Raw genomic sequence first — 12,216 nt, 5'->3', positions numbered from 1 at the left:
CAGGGGTGGGCAAACTTTTTGACTCGAGGGCCACAATGGGTTCTTAAACTGGACCGGAGGGCCGGAACAAAAGCATGGATGGAGTGTTTGTGTGAACTAATATAAATTCAAAGTAAACATCATTACATAAAAGGGTACAGTCTTTTTTTTTTTTAGTTTTATTCATTTCAAACGGGCCAGATCTGGCCCGCGGGCCGTAGTTTGCCCACGGCTGGTATAGGCAATGGGACAGGAGCCAGGTGGCCCTGAGGGGAGGACAGGGCCAGCCTCCCACCCCAACCCCAGCCTCTCCACCTGCCTGGTGGCCCTCAGCTCCCCGCAGCTGGAATGGGGCTGAGCAGGAGGGGACAGTGGCCATCTCCTCCCCTTCACTGTGAACGGCCAGGCGCCAGGGCTGGCTGGCTGACCCCGATTGTGCAGGGCCTCAAGCCCACGGTGAGTCCACTCTCCTCTCCTCCTCCCTGCCCACCTCCAGCCCCATCCAAAGGGAGGGGAGATGGTCTCTCCCTCTCCTCCAAGCTGCCTGACTTGTATGTGAGGGTGTGTGTGTTTGGGGCCTTGGGGCATGGATAGCGGGTGCTCCTGCGGGCAGCAAACTTCAAGAAGAGACTCCCAGACTCCTGTAGCCACCTGCTCTGCTCCATGTCCTAGGACTTTCATCTCCTTCCCGAGACTGCAAGGAGCACCTTGGGCTGAGGACCCCTGGTGCCAGCAAGGACGGAGGGCGTGTAGCCCCAGTGAGGGCACAGCAGGGGAAATTGGCGTGTGCCCCAGAGCCCCTGCCAACATTGAGTTTGGTCCCCTGCAATCCCCCTCACTCCTGGGTTCCCTACCCAGCCACCATCCCCCACCATCCCCCAGGGCCCAGAGGACACCCAGTCTCCGGACATGACCACAGCTGTGGGCAGGCAGCCCTGCCAGGCAGCCCTTCCTCCCTCCCTCGAGGTAAGCGACTTCCTGTTTGCCCACAGAGGAAGCTGCTCAGCTCAGGTGGGGAGGTGGCACTTCGGAACTGAGAGCACAGGGAGTAGAGCCTACCCCAGGAGAGCAGCTCTGGGGACTTCAGCACCAGCTCTGCCCTCCAAGGGACAGCAAAGGAAGGGAGTGGGCACCTGGCTGGTACCTGCCCTTGGCCGAGGCCCCTAGGTGCTGAGTGGCCCACACCACGCCCTTTACAAGCAGCATCTCTGACCCTGTGAGTCCGGGCGGGGAGGATGTCATTACCCCCATGCTACACACGGATGAGGTCAGAGCAGTTACGCAGGCTGCACGGGAGCCCAGGGCTGCCGAACCCGGCAAATACAAGTTCTGCTACACGTTCCCCTCTGCAGCCTACAGGTGAGGAGCAGGCCTTTCCAAGCCAACAGCACTGCTGACAGTGGGGCCTGAACTCCCTTCTCCCAACTCACAGCTTAAAACTTCGAAGCCGACAGAGCTTCGATCCTTCCAAGGGCACCAGCTCCCGGGCAGGGTGACAACTAGGCCAGCAGCACCTCGATGGCCCTGAATATGTGGGAGGCCTTGGCGTAAGGCAGACACACGTTGCTGCCTCCAGAAAAAGCCCATCCCTTCCAGCTCTCTGGCCTCGGGGAGAACAGACAGGCAGACACCTGCCTCCCAACAACCCTCTGCCAGGTCAGAGGTTACGGGCCCATGCCCAGATGGACTGGGGGCTCCCTGGGGATGCAGCAGAGCTGGGAGGTAGGGCCAAGTGAGGGTGTCAGTGACTGAGCCCATGGCCTGGGTCAAAGGCGCCCCTGACGCCTGCGGTCTTAGAGTGGGAGGGAGACGTGTCAGGCCAGGGCGCTAGCCCTGGTGTGGCCTGGGCTTCCTGGAGCGGGCAGAGAGTGATTGCGGAAGTGACTGACACACTGGTATTTCTTGGACCTGGTTGCCCAATCCCTGGCAGGCACAGAACCCTTCTAAGACTATCCCTCCTCTGCCGTGGACAGACGCCCAGGCCAGGGCTCCCTGGCCCGGCCTCACTCCCAGGCCACTTGTCATGGATCTGTCCTCAAGTAGCAGTGACTAGGACTCCACAGTCACTCACCTCTGTCCCCAAGCCCCCTGGGCACCCAGAAGACACTTGCAAAACATCTGCTGAAGCACATGTGCATGCAGTTACTTATACAGCAAGAACGCTCCCCCGTCAACATCCCCAATCGGGGCCTGGATAAGTAGATGGTGGCAAAGCCATCGGGCCAGATGGTGAACCTCGGCAGCCTGTGACTCTCTCGTTTCTGTAGAGTGTTTAATGAAGTGGAAAGATGTTCACAGTATATCATCAAGTAAGAAAACTGTTTATATACTCACTATAAGCTCAATATTTAAAAACTTGTTTGTGTATTTAGACAAGAAAACGCCAACACATTGGTCGATGGTGGCTCTCTGTCCGTGTGTGGTATGGTGCACATGGTTAAGTTCTTTATGCTTTTTGGTATGTATCTAATTTCTTAAAATAAGTATGGATCCTCTTGATCATCAGCAGAAATAATAAAGGTATTAGAAAATTAAATTTGTTGAGTGACATCACAATTGAATATTTCTGTTCGCTTTAACGGCTGGAAGGTTCTTTGCCGACCTCTGTCCTTGCCTGTGAAGGCGGAGCTCCGTGGGGCGGGGGCAGGGAGGAGGGTCTGCACCTGGGGTGACCACCTCTCAGGTGGCTGCCATGGGGCCTCTTTCCTGCTGGTGTGGGACCCTCCTGGCCTCCACAGTTGGTATGAAGATTATTGTTTAAGGTAAAGACATTTGAGGTTTCACAGATGCAGCAAGCAGCCTCCTCAGAGCTTCCCTTATCTGATGGAAACAGCGGCTTCGGCTTCGTAATTCCTCCTGCAGGAGCTCGGCTCCCGTGGGTCTCAGTGAGACCCACCCACCCTTCTCTGGGAGGGATTACGGCCCCCAGAACAGCCAGACCACTCAGCTCCTAAACCCAAACTTTACCACAGGCTTTCTCACCTTCCATTTGTTCTAACGCCCAGTTGTGTGTCCTACAGAAACCTATTTGCCTTCCCATAAGAGCCTTCTCTCCCCTCCATTTCCCCTACTAAGTAAACAGTAAAACCTCGCTCTACTGGACTAACTCAGCCTACGGATGTCCCTTAAAGCCGAAAGCCCAATGAAGTAGGTTTGCCAAAGGCATATGCTAAAAAGTCATCAAATTAGTTTGCCTGTGTTTTACTCATGTAGACACGTTTGTGTGGTTAAAATTCAGTATGTATGAAAAGTTCAATTTCACAGAGAAGTTTTCTATATGTATTACTGTCGTTTTAAATTTATACTGAACAGGCCTAGTAAATGCGTGCATTCACGGGTTGCCCGAATAAACAGCGCAGGCGACTGGAGCGCTGGGCGTGGCTCAGTGCACGTGGGAACCTCCTGCGCAGATGAAACCGCTGCAGCAGGTCACACGCACTCCGTGGGACCACGTGCTGATCATTCACCAAACGCTATTTGCAGGCGGTGACTCTGGGATTTTAAATATGTAGACATAGTTGTGGATATGTAATAATTACTTATGTCGGCGAAATTACTGTAGTGTCTTTTCCAACATATGGCCTATTTAGTAAAATTTGTTAAAAATAATAGTGAATTAATAACAAAACAACGTGTTAATTGGATTATAAGCAAATCTTGGTTAAAGGCATTTTAAAATTAACAGGGTGTTAATTTTCACATATGATATATGGACCGGGAATTCTGTCCGTTCAATCTGAAGTCCATCAAATCGTTGTCTGCAAAATGAGGGTTTACTGTAGAAGCCTTTAACTTTAACATGCCAGCTGTGTCTTTGATTGGTCCCGTGTGCATGCCAGTAAGTCTTTTCTACTGTTCGTCTGTCCTTTGTCAGGCCCCGTCACTGAATCAAACAGGGCAAGAGGTAGTATTTTCCCTCTCCTACATAGTACCGAGTATCTCCTCCCGCCTCCTCAGATCTAAGACGAGGTTTGCATAAGTGAATAAGCGGACACAGAATTAACATTTTAAATAGTTAAGCATTTACCTGAATTGCATTAAAAATAATTGATACAGCAAACCTATGATTTCACAGATGTTATTGCTTAGAATCACGCTCAAGTAGGTAATACCTGCTTTACATTGTTTTTTCAAGGAAAAAACAATGTAATAAAATAATATAGGTGCTCTCCCTCCAGGGAGCACACCAGTGCCATTCCCTGCTCCCACTCCCTGGCATGTATCCCCTAACCTCTAAGGGACCCCAGGAGAGTTACAGCCAGGGGGGCAGTGGGCAGTGGCAGCTCACCCCAGGGTAACCCCTGAACCTGTCTCCCAGGCCCCCTTTTCTCTGACTTCCCAGTGAGCCTGGGCAGCCCAGCCTGGGCTCTTCTGCTGCTTCTGCTATGCCCTTCCTTGTTTCACTCTCCTAAGTATATTTTTGCTGTGGTCAATACTAGCAGATTCTTGCTTACTTTTCTAAAAATAAACACATGCAGTAGTACAGGTGGAAAAGTAGTCACAAACAGTGACAAGCATTTGTTCCTTTGGAGGATGAATGCTTCCTAACAATGCTCATGAGCCGAGACCTGCCAGGAGGTGCAGGGGCTGACGTCAGGCTCCCACTACACAGGCAAGGGAGGCTCGGGTGCTACCGCAACAGAGCGGGTACGCTGGCCGGCACAGCGACAGCGAAGGAGGAAGACCGGGCTCAGAGCAGGGCATTTCCTGGGTCACCTGACAGGCCGCGTATTCCCCTGGGGGGTGCCCACACGCACCTTGCCTGTAGCAGCAAAGCCCTGAGCCCAGGGCCTTGTCTGTGCCACAGGAGCCCATCCATAGCTATACTCTACAGTCACCCACAGGCTGAACGGGTGGGGAGGCCCAGCTCCCGGCAAAGAAAGCCCCTTACACTTACCTGTGCTTCGGGGGCCCAGTCCCTCCTGTCTGTCTCCGCACTCCTATGCACCCCCCAAAGCCCCACTGAGAGATGCCAGGAGAGCAGGGACCACTTCTTGGGCTCCTTGTTTATGACCGTCCCCGACCCCCGACCCCTGCCCACGCTCCCTCCTGAAAGGATGCCTTCCCAAGCTCGTCTGGCCAGCAAAGGACAGAGTTCGAAAGTGCACCCAGCTCCCGGCTGGCTGGGCCTGTCTGTCCACTTCTCCCTGCATACTTCTCCCTGCCTGCCTGCCTGCCTGCCTGCCTGCCCCAGGCTCTCGCCTGCCTTCCTCACTCTCCCTGGCGACCTCACCCACTCCCACACCTTCACCTCCCACCTACTCACTCACTGAGCTATCACAAACCCCTCCCCAGCTTGGAGGAGCTGGCCTTTAAATTTGACAGCGTGGCTGACAGCACAGCCATATGCCCAGGAGTGAAGCCTGGGCCCAGCCGACCCCTCCTGGGCCCTGCTTGTGACACCACATCCTCCTGGTTTCCTAAGTTAGCAGCCTTGACACCAGCCTAGGCCCCTCATGCCTCCTCTGGTGCCCAGGCCTCTGTTTCTCCTTCCGCAGCTGCTCCACTCTCACACAGACCCCGGTCCTCTCCTGTCTGCAGCACTGCAGAGGCCTCCTGCCTCTCACGTCGATGTCCACAGCCCACTCCGGTTCCAGAGATCACTTCTGCTCTTGAAAACCTTACCAACTGACTCCCACTCCACTGCCTCACCCTGTGGCCTGTAGGGAAAGCCCAGCCCTGGTATTTGAAACCCCCAGCCTCTCCTGGGACTACACACCGGCCCCCTGAACTCCACCCCAGTAGCCTTGGGGCTTCCCTGAATGTTCCCAGTACTTTCACATGTCAGCGTGTCCTCTGCTGCCTCTTGCTCAGTGCTGTTCCCTTCCCCATCCTCCTGCTCATCTATCAACTCCTCTTCATCCCCCAAGGCACACACCCAAAATGCCATTTCTCCGAACAACCTTCCTACACATAGCCAAGAAGAACCAGCGCTTACGATGATTCCACAATAATTCCAGTCATGGAACTCTGTAGCCACTGAGTTCACATGGTGGTCAGAGATCTTCCTAAAAACACAGTATCCGGTTTAAGAAGTAAAAGGATCATGATTTGTGGCACAATGCAGTATATGTAGTTTAAAATGCATGTACATACAAATCAACATCATATTTTCTCTAAAATACACCCAGATCTGAGGATAAACATATCATAAATACATCACAGTGGCAGCTGCTCTCGGCGGTAGGGGAAGGTGGTGAGGGCAGTCAGTGGAACTAGAGATGAGAGATTATAATTCAATAACAAAAAAAAACAAGACAACAATCCAATTTAGACCACAGGCCAGGACATGAACAGTCCACAGAAAGAGAAAGACAAATAGCTTAAACCATATGAGAGACTCACAACACAACTCACCAGGAAGCCCCTATTAAACCACAACGCGATGCCACTTCTTTTTTCCTGTAAAATTAGCAAGAAAGAAAGTTGCTAACACACCGACTGAGGGAGCTGCGAAGACACCGTCTCAGAGCTAAGTCTCACAGGCCGGCAGCATCGGCCGAAATCTAAACACATGGGGATTTTCAACCAGTGAGTCCACGTTTAGGAATTTCTTCTACTGAAACAGACGCAGAAGTAAGTAAATATGTAGGCACAAGTATGTTCATACGTGACTGTCACTGCAAACTAACAAACAAAAACAGGTAAAACAACCCAGAAAGCCAGGAAAGACCACTAGGTACACGTGGGACCTCCCCTCTGTGAGATATTCAACCAGGATGGAGGACCTTTGTATGTCCTGACGCAGAACAGGAAGTATATTAAAGTTTTTAAAAGTACAGACCTGACATTATTACAATTTGGTAAAAAAAAAAAAAGAGAGAGAGAGAGAAAGAGGAGGCATACACACACTGCATATGCTTGTTCATGAGCAGAACCTCTCTCTCCAGACGTAGCCTCAAGAAACTGAAGAGAACTGGCATCAGAGGGCAGGAGAGGGGGGGAGGTGTTTCACTGCTGCTTGAGGGGCTGTTTGGATTAACAGTTGAAAAACATTTTCAATACCTGTGAGTATTACCTTTAAAAATATTTTTTAAAGAAAATTTAACCCATGCAAACATTGCCTTAAAAAGAAGGAAAGAGGTAGAGTGGGCTCATAGCATGTCAAACTCAAAGGCTAACACGGCCCAAATAAACAAGGCTGAAGTTTATGTGGGCCGCAAAAAACAAAAGGTTCCATTTTCATAGAAACGCAGGTTTATTTAGAAAAGTAGAGTATAAAAAAAACAACAACAAGAGCAATGATAAAGTTAATGTTTTCTTCCTGACACTTGGCACCTCTTCTCTGCTACTGTCTTTCCTATTTCAGGGGAAAGCGTGTTCACAGTGATTACTTTCAAAACTGACCCAAGGTGAGTGTCAGTAATTCTGGATCTGACAGGAGACTTATTTCCTTTCATAAATGTAAATAACGACTCACACCGTTATATTGGCTGGGCCACAAAAATATTCGTTGTGGGCCGCATGCGGCCCTGAGGCCGCGAGTTCGACATGCTTGCTCTAACCACCCTGCTGGTAAGACAAGCATCTACACTATGACAAGCATCTGGGCAGCCAAACATCTCTCTCAAAGCACAGGGCTCTAAAATTGCACCACTCGGCGGTAACCCAGACCTCCACACTCACCAGCTGTCTCAAGACGGGCAGCTGTCTTACTCACTGAGCCTCAGTTTTCCCATCTGTGAAACAGGGGCAGTGGGAGTACACCCTGCACAGACTCGCTGTGAGGGGGATGCGTGTCTGGCACACAGTGCATGCTCAATAAATGTCCATTGTTATATACTCTCCTGTTTGCCTTTTTAAGCCAACTAATGAGATCACCTAGTTAGTTCAACAATGAAAGGTTATTGGAATTTTCCTAGAAGGCAACAGTTCTCCACCCACCCCCCATTTCCAGTTTCCAGAGTCCTTACTGATTTGAAAAACTCGGTCTGCTCCCCAGTTTAGTTGTCTGTGTGGCCTGTGATGCTTGGGTGAAAGCTGGGGGTAGGAAAAGCAAGTGATCCGCCTCCTGCCCAGATACACACCCTCCATCTCTAGTGACCTCCTGTCCCAAGCCTCACCCTGGGTTTGTTTGAGAACAACATCTGCTTTCTTGGTGCCTCTGGTCATCAGGCTGACCCATCTGCACCCCGACCTTGAAGGAAAGGCTCTGAGAGGCCTACTGGCCTCTGTCCTGCTCCTCAGCACAGCCAGCATGCCAGCAGGCTCAACCTCCTTCACACCTCAGGGCCTTAGCATGTGCCGTTCTCTCTGCCTGGAATGTTCTTCCCCCCGAGAGTCACATGACTGTGTCTTGTCTACACTCAGGTCTCCGTTCAAATTTCATCCCCTCGGTACTGCCTGTCTGGGCGTCTCTACTAAACTCAGCAGGCCCCGCCACCCTTATGCTGCTCTGCTTTGCTCCATAGGATTCATCTGAGTTGACATTAAAATTGCTGTTCTTATTTGTTGCCATTTTTCCCACCAGAAAATAAGCTCTGTGAGGGAAAGTGCTGTCCGCTTCACTGCTGCATCCTTAATACCTGGAACAGTGCCTGGAACATACAGGCCTTCAGGAGTACTTGTTGAATGAATGAATGAATGAATGAATGAATGAATGAATGAATGAATGAACAAATGAACAAGGAGACACAGAGCATGTCTTCTGGGAAGCTTAAATCTCAGACTAAGCCTCCCAGCAAGAAATGCACTCTCAGGACTCAGAGAGGGAGAGCTCACCACTCATCCGCCCTCCACCGCTCACTGATCCGTTACGAAGCCCCTAAGTCTTGCTCACAGTAACAAGGACATCCCACCCTGTGCCCAGAACTTTGGGCCTGAAACGGTGCCATCTTCCCTCCTCCCTCAGGTCTGCCTGCTGCCTTTTCCAGCTGAGAGCCAAGTTCTCTGCCCACCACCACTCTGTTTTGTTTTTACAGCACTTATCACTCTGAAATCATGGGTCATCTGCATTTTTGCAGTCAATATTTGTTGACCGAATGAATGAATGAATGAATGAATGAATGGCTCTTCTTCATACCCTCCACACAGAAGAAGTGCCATGTCTGGTAGAAAAAAATGAATCCACACATCCACTGCCTACACTTGATCTTGGCGTTTCTTATGTAGAGGGGCTACCAGACACCCAATTAGTTGCTAATTACATTCAGTCAGCTCTGGGGCTGGGGAAGGGCCAGGCTAATGAGGTTCAAGGGCAGCTGACGCTAGCCTCTTGACCTAGACATCAGGTCCTGGCACAGGGGTCTGGGTGAGTTCACTGACTAGAGCAGCAAAATCCATCGTGCACCTGGAGAAACAAGGACAGCTAGACTCAGCTCTAAGGCCAGGAAGGAACCCTGGAGGGGATGTGAGTTTCTCAGCAAAGCAGATACTGTTTACCTTCCCAGGAATCTCTCCAATGTCTCTGGCAGATGCAACCAGAAGAGCTAAGGGAGGGCTGGCTTATCCTCCACCCAGCGCTCTTCTGGGGGCTGTCTGCAGGGACAGGGCCCCACCAGGCAGGGGCCTCAGAGGGGAGGGTTGGCCTGGTCATGGGCGCCAGGGGCCACCGAGGCACCGGACAGCAGAATAGAGGCAATAGAGGCAACGGAGATGGAGGAAAACCCTCAGGGTCTCGCAGTTCTATCTAACAGCAGCCCAGGGCAGCTCAGCCGGACCCACCTGGCCCAGATGGAGGAGCCGGTGGCCGTACCCAGGCCCGCAGGCTTACCCAGTGGCGCTCAGCCTTGTCCCCTTGCTGTCCCTGTCTCGGCCACCTGACCAGGTTAGATTCTGAAGGTGTCCACTCGCTTTCCACACTCCTGCAGCCTCTTCCGGCTCTTCCTGGCTCCAGCCCCATGCCCTCCCTCAGCGTCCTGCCGGACCCAACAGATGCTCCCCCCTGGCGCTCTGCGCAGCTCACACAGTCCCCATCAGGGGCGGCGGGACCCCCAGCCTGCCTCCCCAAGGCCCTTACCTATCTCCCGCCGGGCTGCTGCTCCGCCCGCCCGCCGGCCCGGGCGTCCCATGGCCAGGTGCCCAGGTGTCCAGGTGCCCAGGTGTCCAAGTACGGAGGCAGCCAGGGCTGGGGGCGGAGGCCTCGTGGGCTGGGCGGTCCAGCTCCAAGGGTGCACTCGAGGGAGGGACAGGTTTCCCGGCGCAGCGGCGGGGGCGGTCGGGGAGGCCTGGGCGGGGAGGGGAAAGGAGGGGAAGGCAGGACATGAGATAGGGCGGGGCAAGGGGCGGGGAGGGCAGCCAGGGGCGTAGCCGTCGGACTGGTCTGACCGCGGAGCGGGGCTGGCTTTGGCTGGGCCGGTCCTGGCTGGCTCCTGCCCCCGCCCTGCGCGCTCCTCCACACCTCCCACGCCCCACCATGCGCCCCCAAAGCGCGCAGTGGGACAGTCAGTACTCAAAGGCCTTGCTCTGTCACCGTGAAGCTCTGCTGTTCTGTCTTTGTTAGATGGGGCCCTGGTGCAGGGTCAGAAACTCTATTACTTATTAGTAATTCATTTGTTCACTCTTCCAGCATTGATTGTGCACCTACTGTATGCATGTGAGGCACTGGCGGGACATTGTGGGGTAGGATGAGTCAAATATTCCAAAAGATTGCATGCTGGCAGGGAGGTGAGCAGCAGTGGGATGCCAAGGGGTAGCGGTTCCCTGAGGGAAAACCCTGGGAAGGAGGGAGCCACACGCAGAGCAAGCCCTCCATCTGCACCCACACTGACCTCAGGTCCTCACCTCCCTCCTGAGTGAACACACAGCGGCGGAGAGTCTAAGCAACCCAAAGGAAAACAGTAGCAGAGCAGGCATTTGAGCAGTGAATTGCCTGCTGCTGGGGAGATTGGGGTTCAAGTCCTGCCTTTTAGAGGAGCTTGGTAAACTCTCTGGGTTGTTCGCTGAAACTTCAGAATGGTCACACTTAAAGAGTAAAGACTACATCTCAGGATTAAGGGCTGTCCCTAGACTCAGGGACAAAACCAAAAGCAATCTATCCCAAACCTAAAACGATACCTCTGCAACGCCAAGGGCGGGCTCCCAGTCATTTCACTTCCTGCTGGAGCACATGGACACGCCCCAGAGGAAAAAACAGAACCCAGCACATCTACGGTGTATTTATCCACTACGTCCACTGTACGGCCAAAACCAAACATTATGACCAAAGATGATCCTATCACCCTATCACTCAGGAACTTACAAGGGTTTTCAGGAGCTCTGTGTCAGGACCAGGGGCAAATACCAAATATATATTTCTTATATCACAATATCACACCTGTAGACAAGATGTTGGAATCAGAGGATAAAGAATTAAAAATGAAAAGTATAAGAATGTTAAAAAACCTACAGCAAAAGATGAATACAATGGGGTGAAGAGATAGGAAATGTCAGTGGAAATATGATCACCATTATTTTTAAAATAAACAAATAAGGGGAATATAGATAAATTTGCTCCAGGGAGGCAAATATCTGTCTTCTTTTTTAATATATTTTTAATCTTTATTGTTGAAAGTATTACATATGTCCTCTTTTCCCCCCCATTGACCCTTTCTAGGCCACACCTGTATCCCCCCCAACCCCCCAACCCTGTCTTTATGACCCTGGAATGAAGAGATACCTCAGTCTTTTCCTGCCAGACAAGAGATGGATGAGTTTCTTAGATTTTCCTATGTAAGATCAGGGCCTCCCAATATTGGGGTTCCTCTGTTGTAACATGGCTCACTACCTGTGCAGGTAACATCTGGCCCCAGTCATATTACCCTGTGGGGATTGGAGGCAGGAACCTATATGCAGGTTACTCTGCTTTGCTCTGAGTCATAAACTACCTCATCTTCTGCCAGTAACTAAAAACTGTGACATGCCAACTCACTGACTTACTAGCAGAGAAAACTCAAATCTCAGGTCCTTTCACAGTTCCTGACTTAACAGAGATAAGAGAAAACTCTTACAAGAAAACAGAGGAGAAGATGTGCACTGCATACAGGGACCCAGTGATAGGAAAAAATGGCTAACTTCTCATCACAAACAACATAGGCCAGAGGTCAATGCAACATCTACGTAAAGTGCTGACAGGAAGAAAAAAAAAAGCTATCAATTCATAGTTCTGTGTCCACTTTTAAATATTTTTTAAATGGAAAGCCAAATGTGAACATTTCCAAATAAACAAAACCTGAGATTTGCCACCGGCAGACCCAGACTACAAGAAAAGTGAAGTAATGTCTCGGAGTGAAGGGAAGATACAAGATAAAAATTAGAATC

At 51.4% G+C, this 12,216-nt stretch overlaps 1 protein-coding gene across 2 annotated transcripts in view; it reads right to left on the bottom strand.

Moving 5' to 3' along the window:
* The window catches only part of PSD4 (pleckstrin and Sec7 domain containing 4), a 32,154-nt gene extending 22,014 nt beyond the window's left edge, over nt 1-10,140 (bottom strand). For both annotated transcript variants that reach the window (XM_036311631.1, XM_036311630.1), the window contains exon 1: nt 9,938-10,140. The gene's annotated coding sequence lies outside the window, so the exon portion shown is untranslated. The remainder of the gene's footprint in view (nt 1-9,937) is intronic.
* Nucleotides 10,141-12,216: the final 2,076 nt, after the last annotated feature.

The sequence above is a fragment of the Myotis myotis genome, unplaced genomic scaffold (assembly GCF_014108235.1).
Source record: "Myotis myotis isolate mMyoMyo1 unplaced genomic scaffold, mMyoMyo1.p scaffold_m19_p_59, whole genome shotgun sequence".
Taxonomy (NCBI): Eukaryota; Metazoa; Chordata; class Mammalia; order Chiroptera; family Vespertilionidae; genus Myotis; species Myotis myotis.
This window is presented reverse-complemented; position numbering and strand designations above follow the sequence as displayed.